Source organism: Dendropsophus ebraccatus, chromosome 6 (assembly GCF_027789765.1).
Source record: "Dendropsophus ebraccatus isolate aDenEbr1 chromosome 6, aDenEbr1.pat, whole genome shotgun sequence".
NCBI lineage: Eukaryota > Metazoa > Chordata > Amphibia > Anura > Hylidae > Dendropsophus > Dendropsophus ebraccatus.
In genome coordinates, this window is record NC_091459.1 from 128139751 (window position 1) to 128149214 (window position 9464).

The window sequence follows — 9464 nt, forward strand, 5'->3', positions numbered from 1 at the left end:
ATAGGAAGGGAGGAGAACGGAATTTCCTTACTTTAATCTAATGTAGAGATGTTGTTGGATGTAACGTTTGATATAACCAAATGAGATCTTGAAAGGCGATGATCAGGACAGGAGGCTCCGGCATGTGGTGCCCGCTGGTTCATGTGATGTTTCATTTAGTCTTCTGTAGGATAATTAGCTGTACAGGATGTGTCGCTGGCTGACGCCGTTTTAGGCTATTTTTGCTTTAGATGCTGACAAGACTTTCATAACCTGATGGCGACCTGTAAACATCATCAACCCTTGATATGCTGGCAATAGTATATATGTAAGATGTGGGGGGTCCCACTTTCTGTGGATTTGACACGTGTCCACCCCTTTAAGGCACTAGGTGATCAGAAGTTTACGTAGCTTCTGTGTATACAGGGTGAATAGCAGGCTAAGGCTATGTTCACACACCGTATATTTTCGTAAAACCACGGCCGCTGTACAACAGCCGTTATTTATATGGAAATATACGTGCCATTGCTGCCTAGGAATCCATAGTATACGCTGTGGCCGGGATCCTGAGCGGCACCGCAAAAAACTGACATCTTGAATAGCGGCCGCAGAAAACCATGTCAGGGCACACTGTGGAGGGAGCGGCTCCGGCCGTACACTCCATATTGTGCAGTGAGGAGTTCTGATACGGGCGTGCACGGATGCGCCCGCATCAGAACTCTGCGGCTGCAATGATCATCTGGACAGTACTGCAGTATCGGATGGGATGATCTTTTCGGAGACTCTCTTACACAGTGTGCACATAGCCTTATCCTGTATACGGCACTGCTAGGAGAAGAAAGCTCTCAGGAGTTCCTTCTCTAAATTAGGCCAGGCTGAGGACCAGGCCAATAGAGGGGCCCGCCAGGCTCAGACTCTAAAGTGTCAGCTCAGCATGGCGCATGTCTGTAGTGAGCCCCCCAGGTGGCATCAGCACCCGGGAAGTGCGGGCCCCATTCTCCTGTGGGGCCCCTTTAGTAACTGACACCCCCTCCTTTACTCCACTCAGGGCCGGCTTTAGGGGGGGGCAAAGAGGGCAGTTGCCCAGGGCCCCCATTCCCCAGGGGCCCCCTGCAACAGTTACATTAGGTGTCAGGGGCTGGACCGCACAGACAGCGTCCTGCAGCCTCTGTCAGTGATCCCTGGCTGCAGCTAATAGCTGCTATCAGGGGTCACATAGAGGCTGCAGGACGCTCTGCTCCCGAAGTGTAGCTCCCCCTCCCCCTCTTACTGTATCATGTGACCTGCCTCCGTCCTGCTGGTGAGACTGCTGTAATGTACCCGCAGTCGGGACGATGAGGAGAGGGCTGCAGTGAGAGGATCCCTGCCTGCTGACAAGGACCACTACACCCAGCAAGCTGCTAGAAGGGAGTAAGTATACTGTACATGTAGTGTGTGTGTGTGTGTGTGTGTGTGAATGTAGGTGTATAATGCAGAAATGTAGTGTATGTTACATGTCATGTGTGTGGTGGACTGGATGGTTTAGATCTGTATAATGTGTTTTGTGTATGTGTGTATGTGTGTGTGTGTGTGTATATATATATATATATATAGTGTGTGTGTGTGTGTGTGTATCAGCACTGCTGACTCCACTGTCCAGCAGAGGTGTAGAGGTGAATGTACTGTGTATAGGAGCTGCAGCCATTCTCCGGCCTCATCCATCCTATGTAATTGCTGCAGGTGATCACTGAGGCCGGTGATTGGCTGCAGCTCCTATGTATAGTGTAACTGAGACCAGTGATTGGCTGCAGCTTCTATGTATAGTGTAACTGAGGCCGGTGATTGGCTGCAGCTCCTATGTATAGTGTAACTGAGGCCGGTGATTGGCTGCAGCTCCTATGTATAGTGTAACTGAGGCCGGTGATTGGCTGCAGCTCCTATGTATAGTGTATGATGATGTCACTAAGGTAATACGGTGTATTTTATTGAGAAAAAAATAAGGTGAAAATAAGGTGGTATCCAGTCCTTAGGTGGTGGTCACTGCATGGCGGTAATATTGGTCTGTATATAATGTATATAGAGTCATTATGTGGCAGTCACTGTATGGCGGTAATATTGGTCTGTATATAGTGTGTATAGAGTCATTATGTGGTGGTCACTCTATGGCGGTAATATTGGTCTGTATGTTGTATATATATAGTCATTATGTGGTTGTTACTCTATGGCGGTAATATTGGTCTGTATGTAGTATGTATATATACAGTCATTATGTGGTGGTCACTCTATGGCGGTAATATTGGTCTGTATGTTGTATATATATAGTCATTATGTGATTGTTACTCTATGGCGGTAATATTGGTCTGTATGTAGTATGTATATATATAGTCATTATGTGGTGGTCACTCTATGGCGGTAATATTGGTTTGTATATAGTGTATATACTGTAGTATCATTATGCGGTGGTCACTCTTTGGCAATAATATTGGATTGTATATAGTGTATGTAGTGTCATTATGCGGTGGTCAGTCTATGGCGGTAATATTGGTCAGTATATAGTGTGCATGTAGGGTCATTATGCGGTGGTCAGTTTATGGCGGTAATATTGGTCAGTGTATAGTGTAGATATAGAGTCATTACCAACATAGAGTGACCACCAGGGGCGTTGCTAGGGTCTTAAAACATCCGGGGCACGGGCCCCCTGAGTTGATTTCTGCAGTGACGTTACACACACACACGCTATATATATATATATATATATATATATATATATATATATATATATATATATGTGTGTGTGTGTGTGTGTGTAACTTTTTTTTAAACAGATGATCGAATTGAAATTGAAATTGTGACTCACAGTTGACGTCTTCTCTGATCAGATTCGCTCACTTTTCTCTTTCTTTTCCATTCAGCCGGAGCCATAACCCTTCTCTTTAGAATCTGCCAGGAAAAACATTTTAGGCTCCTTGCTCCAGCACACACAGTAATTAGTTCTCCTCTGTGCCCTATATGCCCTATCTGTGCTCACATAGGCCTTTTCTCTACCCCCACATAGTTGTAGCTCCCCCTTCCCTCTGTGTCTGCATAAATTATAGGCCTCAACTGTGCCTCCAAATAGTATAGCCCCCCTGCTCAGCATCCTCCCTATATAGAATAACCCCCCTGCTGTGCAGCATCCCCATATAGAATACCCCTGCTGTGCATTATTCCAGTATAGAATACCCCAGCTGTGCACCCAAATATAGTAATAATGCTCCCTGCTGTGCCATCCCACATTGTTAAATGCCCCTACTGTGCCTCCATATAGTAATAATGTCCCCTGCTATGATCTCATATAGTAATAATGTCCCCTGCTGGGCTCCCATATAATAATAATGTCTCCTGCTTTGCCCACCATATAGTAATAATGCCTCCTGCTGTAACCTCATATAGTAATAATGCCTCCTGCTGTGCCTTAATATAGTAATAATGCTTCCTGCTGTGCCTCAATATAGTAATAATGCTTCCTGCTGTGCCCCAATATAGTAGTAATGCTTCCTACTGTGCCCTAATATAGTAGTAATGCTTCCTACTGTGCCCCAATATAGTAGTAATGCTTCCTACTGTGCCCCAATATAGTAGTAATGCCACCTACTGTGCCTCCATATAGTAATAGTGTCCATGCTGTGCACCCAAATATAGTAATAGGGCTCCTGCTGTGTCCCCCATAGTAAAAATGCCCCCACTGCTGTGCCCTCTATATAGTAATATAGCACCTACTGTACCCACCATAGTAATAAAGTTCCCCCCTCTGCCTACAATAAACCTGCCCCCTACACACACCCCACCTGACCCCCCCCCTACATACTACCCCCATCTGAGCCCCCCATACACACACTACTACCCCCATCTGAGCCCCCCATACACACACTACTACCCCCATCTGAGCCCCCCATACACACACTACTATCCCCATTTGACCTCCCCATACACACACTACTTCCCCCCATCTGACCACCCCATACACACACTACTACCCCCATCTGACCTCCCCATACACACACTACTACCCCCATCTGAGCCCCCCATACACACACTACTACCCCCATCTGACCTCCCCATACACACACTACTACCCCCATCTGAGCCCCCCATACACACACTACTACCCCCATCTGAGCCCCCATACACACACTACTACCCCCATCTGAGCCCCCATACACACACTACTACCCCCATCTGACCTCCCCATACACACACTACTACCCCCATCTAACCCCCCCCCATACACACACTACTACCCCCATCTAACCCCCCCCCCCATACACACACTACTACCCCCTATCTGAGCCCCCCATACACACACTACTACCCCCATCTAACCCCCCCCATACACACACTACTACCCCCATCTGACCTCCCCATACACACACTACTACCCCCATCTGACCTCCCCATACACACACTACTACCCCCATCTAACCCCCCCCCATACACACACTACTACCCCCTATCTGAGCCCCCCATACACACACTACTACCCCCATCTAACCCCCCATACACACACTACTACCCCCATCTGATCCCCCCATACACACACAGAGTACTATCTGGTCACCATCCCCACACACTGCCAGCCCCCCGCCCCCCCGGGTTCCAATACTATTCCCCACACACTCCCCCACCTGATATCACACACACACACACACACACTACACTGCCAGCCCCCCCTCCCAACACGCACAGTAACCCCCCCTGGGGTTACAATACTCACCCCGAGCTGCAGCCTGAGGTGGAGGAGCGCGGCGGGGGAGAAGCTTGGCCCCGCTACAGCCGGCTGTGACGTCCCTGGAGTGCAGGCGGGCCAGAGCGTGCAGCGTCCACTGCGGCCCTCCGTCCAATGAAGAGCCGGGTGACGTCACGAGGTGTCCGGAAGTGATGCCGGCCGATCCCGCTCCCGCGGCCCGCCAGCGCTGAAGTAACAGCAGCCTGGGGCCTCTGATAGTGATCTATCACAGACCCCGGCTGCTGTTATTTCGGCGCTGGCGGGATCAAAAAGACTTTCGGGGCTAGGCTAAAATCATTCGGGGCTTGGGCCCCGAATGATTAAGCCTAGCGACGCCACTGGTGACCACCATATAATAACTCTATATATACAATATATACAGACCAATATTACCGCCATAGACTGACCACTATATAATGACCCTACATACACTATATACAGACCAATATTACCACCATAGACTGACCACTATATAATGACCCTACATACACTATATACAGACCAATTGTACCGCCATAGAGTGACCACCACATAATGACTCTATATACAGACCAATATTACCCCCATAGAGTGACCGCCACATAATGACTCTATATACAGACCAATATTACCGCCATAGGGTTACCACCACATAATGACCCTACATACACACTCTATACAGACCAATATTACCGCCATAGAGTGACCGCCACATAATATTGGTCTGTATATAGTGTATATAAAGTCATTATACGGTCGTCAGTCTAAGGCAGTAATATTAGTCTGTATATGGTATCATTATGCTGTGATCAATCTATTGCGGTAATATTGCTCTGTATATAGTGTATATAGAGTCATTATATGGTGGTCACTGTATTGTGGTAATATTGCTCTGCATATAGTGTATATAGAGTCATTATATGGTGGTCAGTCTATGGCAGTAATATTGGTCTGTATATGGTGTATATAGAGTCAATATGTGGTGGTCATGGTGTGGTGCTAATATTGGTCTGTATATGGTGTCATTATGCGGTGGTCTCTCTATGGCGGTAATATTGGCCTATACATAGTATGTTTTCATCAATAACGGTATGGAGGTAATATTTGGTTCTGATATAATGATTTTTTTATTTTATTTTTTAAAACAATGCATATAAATCATTTTTGTGTTTGCAACAGTAACAGCAGTCCTGGCCTGTAGCGGGGGTCCTGACATGTGCGTCGGTCCTGGCCTGTAGCGGGGGTCCTGACATGTGCGTCGGTCCTGGCCTGTAGCGGGGGTCCTGACATGTGCGTCGGTCCTGGCCTGTAGCGGGGGTCCTGACATGTGCGTCGGTCCTGGCCTGTAGCGGGGGTCCTGACATGTGCGTCGGTCCTGGCCTGTAGCGGGGGTCCTGACATGTGCGTCGGTCCTGGCCTGTAGCGTCGGTCCTGGCCTGTAGCGTCGGTCCCGGCATGTAACCTTCTGAACTGACTGACTGTGACTAAGAGCCCTAATACACCAAGCGAAAATTGTCCTAATCCGGCCGATATCGCTCTGTGTATAGACAACAGTCAACAGACAACAGTCATCAACTAATCATTGTCTTTTGGCAAGTTCAAAAATCATTGGCTGATGATCAGGTAGCATATATCACAGACATGGCCTGAGGACACCGGGGAACGTGATCAGGTAGTATATATCTTTATTATTTATTATATACAGCAAGGGCTGCACAGACATCACTGAATATATATATATATATATATATATATATATATATATATATATACAGCCTTTGCTGCACGATAATTGAGCCATGTAGTAGGCTCTGTAAGCAAGCTCCATTCTACCAGATTGGCGCTCACTTCGGAATATCAGGCCGTGTAATACGGCCCTTAAATTGGCCGTACACTTTCAGTGACTGCTGGCTGAACAATCCTTCTCCCATCCGGCCCCATCCTCTCCATACACAGGAATGTTCGGCACAGCTGAGTGTTCCTGTGTCCTCTATAGGAGGGGTAAGCCATAGTCACACAGATCTGATGGTGGCTTGTCTCTCTGAGAACAAAGAGGTTGGATGTTGATTTTCCATCAAGCCTAAACCCCTATGTCCACTGATGTCATCTGTCAGACTGTCCAGACAGCCCCATACACCTTAAACTGACAGCCGAACCCACCACGAGCAGCACGTACCAGCAACAAAAGTGTAAAATGTATGGGGACCTTAAATTGCTGCTACAATATTTCAGCATTTGGGGCCCCACCTTCAACTTTGCCCAGGGCCACATTTAGTCTTAAACCGGCCCTGACTCCACTGTATGGCATACTTTGTATGAGGAGGAAAGTAGAGAGAGCATGTGATGACACCCCCTCCTGTACTCCACTGTCCGGCATACCTTGTTTGAGGAGGAGAGGAGAGAGAGCCACAGCCACATACAGTACATGTATCCCACCTGTGCAGCCACATACAGTACATGTACCCCACCTGTGCAGTCACATACAGTACATGTACCCCACCTGTTCAGCCACGTACAGTACATGTATATCACCTGTGCCCCAACAGTGATTAAGGGCCCCTTTTATTCTATCCCCTATTAGTGCTGTTCTGGGGTCAGTTCCACACTCTCATCTTCCACACAGCATCCAGTGTACAATGCACCCAGGACCCTCCAAGTACAACAGTTGCAAACACTACAACTCCCAGCACTTACTGCAGTCTGAAGTCCTTAAGTTGTGCTGGGATTTGAAATCAAATGAGCAGACAACTCAAGAGGTTGTCCCCTCTGAAACTACAACTCCCAGCATTCTCTGAGAACTTCATAAGCGTAAAGCCTTCTGAGAGTTGTAGTTATTTTTATTCAGGCAGCTGTGGTCACAGATACATCAGTCCAAGATGGGACAAGGTCTGCATGTCGCTTCTGATGGGTTCTTTATTTGGGTGCCCCCATGATCAGTTCTATTGGTGGCCACAGGTACCCCAGTCCCACACTGGGGCCTGCACAGACTGCAGTACAGTCCTATAGTGGGCTCTGGCATCTGTGCTGTAGGGCCTTCCCAAGAAACCAGTACACATGTACCAGATACCCAGGCGTACATACTGTATGTGTGCGCCTTCAAGGCAGAAAGGGGGAGAATCCAATGGGTTATGGGGCCCAAACACATTTTTTGCACAGGGGCCTTTTGCAGTCTGTGTCCGCCCCTATGTGCACGCCAGCAAGGGGAGCTGGGAGCCTCACACAGCCGCGGTGCCGAGCAGGTAATGTATGCTGCAGGCCAGGGCTGGGGGCAGCGGGATACCGGTGGTTAGCCCTAGACACGACCTAGGGCGTACAGGTACGCCCTGGAAGTCCGTGCCCAGACGACCGTGGGCGTACCTTCATAGGAGGTGGGGGCCGGCTGCAGTGAGCAGCCGGCACCTCACCGCTAATGACAGGCTGCAGCGATCGCGCTGCAGTGTGCCAGTAACCCCTTAAACGCCGCGACCTTGGCGTTTAAGTGTAAGTGACAGGGGGAGTCCCCTGTCACTTACCGATCGGGACCCCCGCAGATTGACTGCAGGGGTCCCGATCGTTAAAACGGACCGCCGGAGGTCTCTCACCTGCCTCCGTGCGGTCCGATCGGCGATCTGCTCACTGAGTCTGCACAGGCAGGCTCAATGAGCAGAGCGCCGATAACACTGATCAATGCTATGCCTATGGCATAAACGCTCTTCGTTTTAAAAAAAAGAATCATTACTTTAAATTCGTTAATCATACAATCGGGCGAATTATCGTTCCATGTAAACGCAGCATAAGAGAATGTTATTAGTTACACATGCATGCATCAAATCACAAAGTAAACTGTAAGGCTATGTTTGTATCCCGCCTTCTTCACTGAGTGGTTGAGCGGACCTGAGACATCACGTCTCGGGCGACATCAGACACCCGGAAGCGCCCGGGAACCGGGCACTGGAGCGCCGCAATGCGGAACCGGGGAGGTGAGTGGACGTCTTTTCTTTCAGCCACCTCCTCCCCGGCCAGATTTAAAAATAGCCCCCACGCTGGATAACCCCTTTAAAAGAAGACACACATAGGTTAAAAATAACAAAAAAAAAATATTTTATATGCTTTGTGTTTCCATTCACCATCAAAGATCTCTGCTGGCCATCAGGGAATGGAGACATTCAGTGTCCAAGTGTCCGAAAGTGTATATGGCCCTTTATTAAGGAAGAAGCTGCTTACTGATCTAGACTACCCCTGTGCCGCCTTTGGACACGAGAGATAAAAGCTGCCAGTCTGAGCTTATCTCCCTAGAACACAAGTGGAATCAAAGGCGCCAAGATCACCGCTGCATTTTACAAACTCAAATTTCTGTTCTCATCTGTACATTGTTGTCTGCAGCTTTTATTGTTATACATCCAAACACGTCTGTATAATGTACTGATATATATATATATATATATATATATATATATATATATATATATATATATATATATTATACTGTATATAGTTGGTGGTGAACTATAGGTAGTAGTGTGACAGTAGAGTATTACATTCTAGAATTATGAAGGCTGTTATTTAATGTAGTCTTGTGTAGTACAGTGCAGTTATGTATATGGTGCATTATGTATATATACACAAGTGGTGCCTTGTATTATGAGCATAATTCATTTGGGAACTGCGCTTGTAGTCCAAATCCACTCCTAAACCAAAGCAAATTTTCCCATAAGAAATCACTGAGATGCAGACAATTAGTTTCACACCCCAAATATAATGATTTTTTTTTTGTTATTCTGAA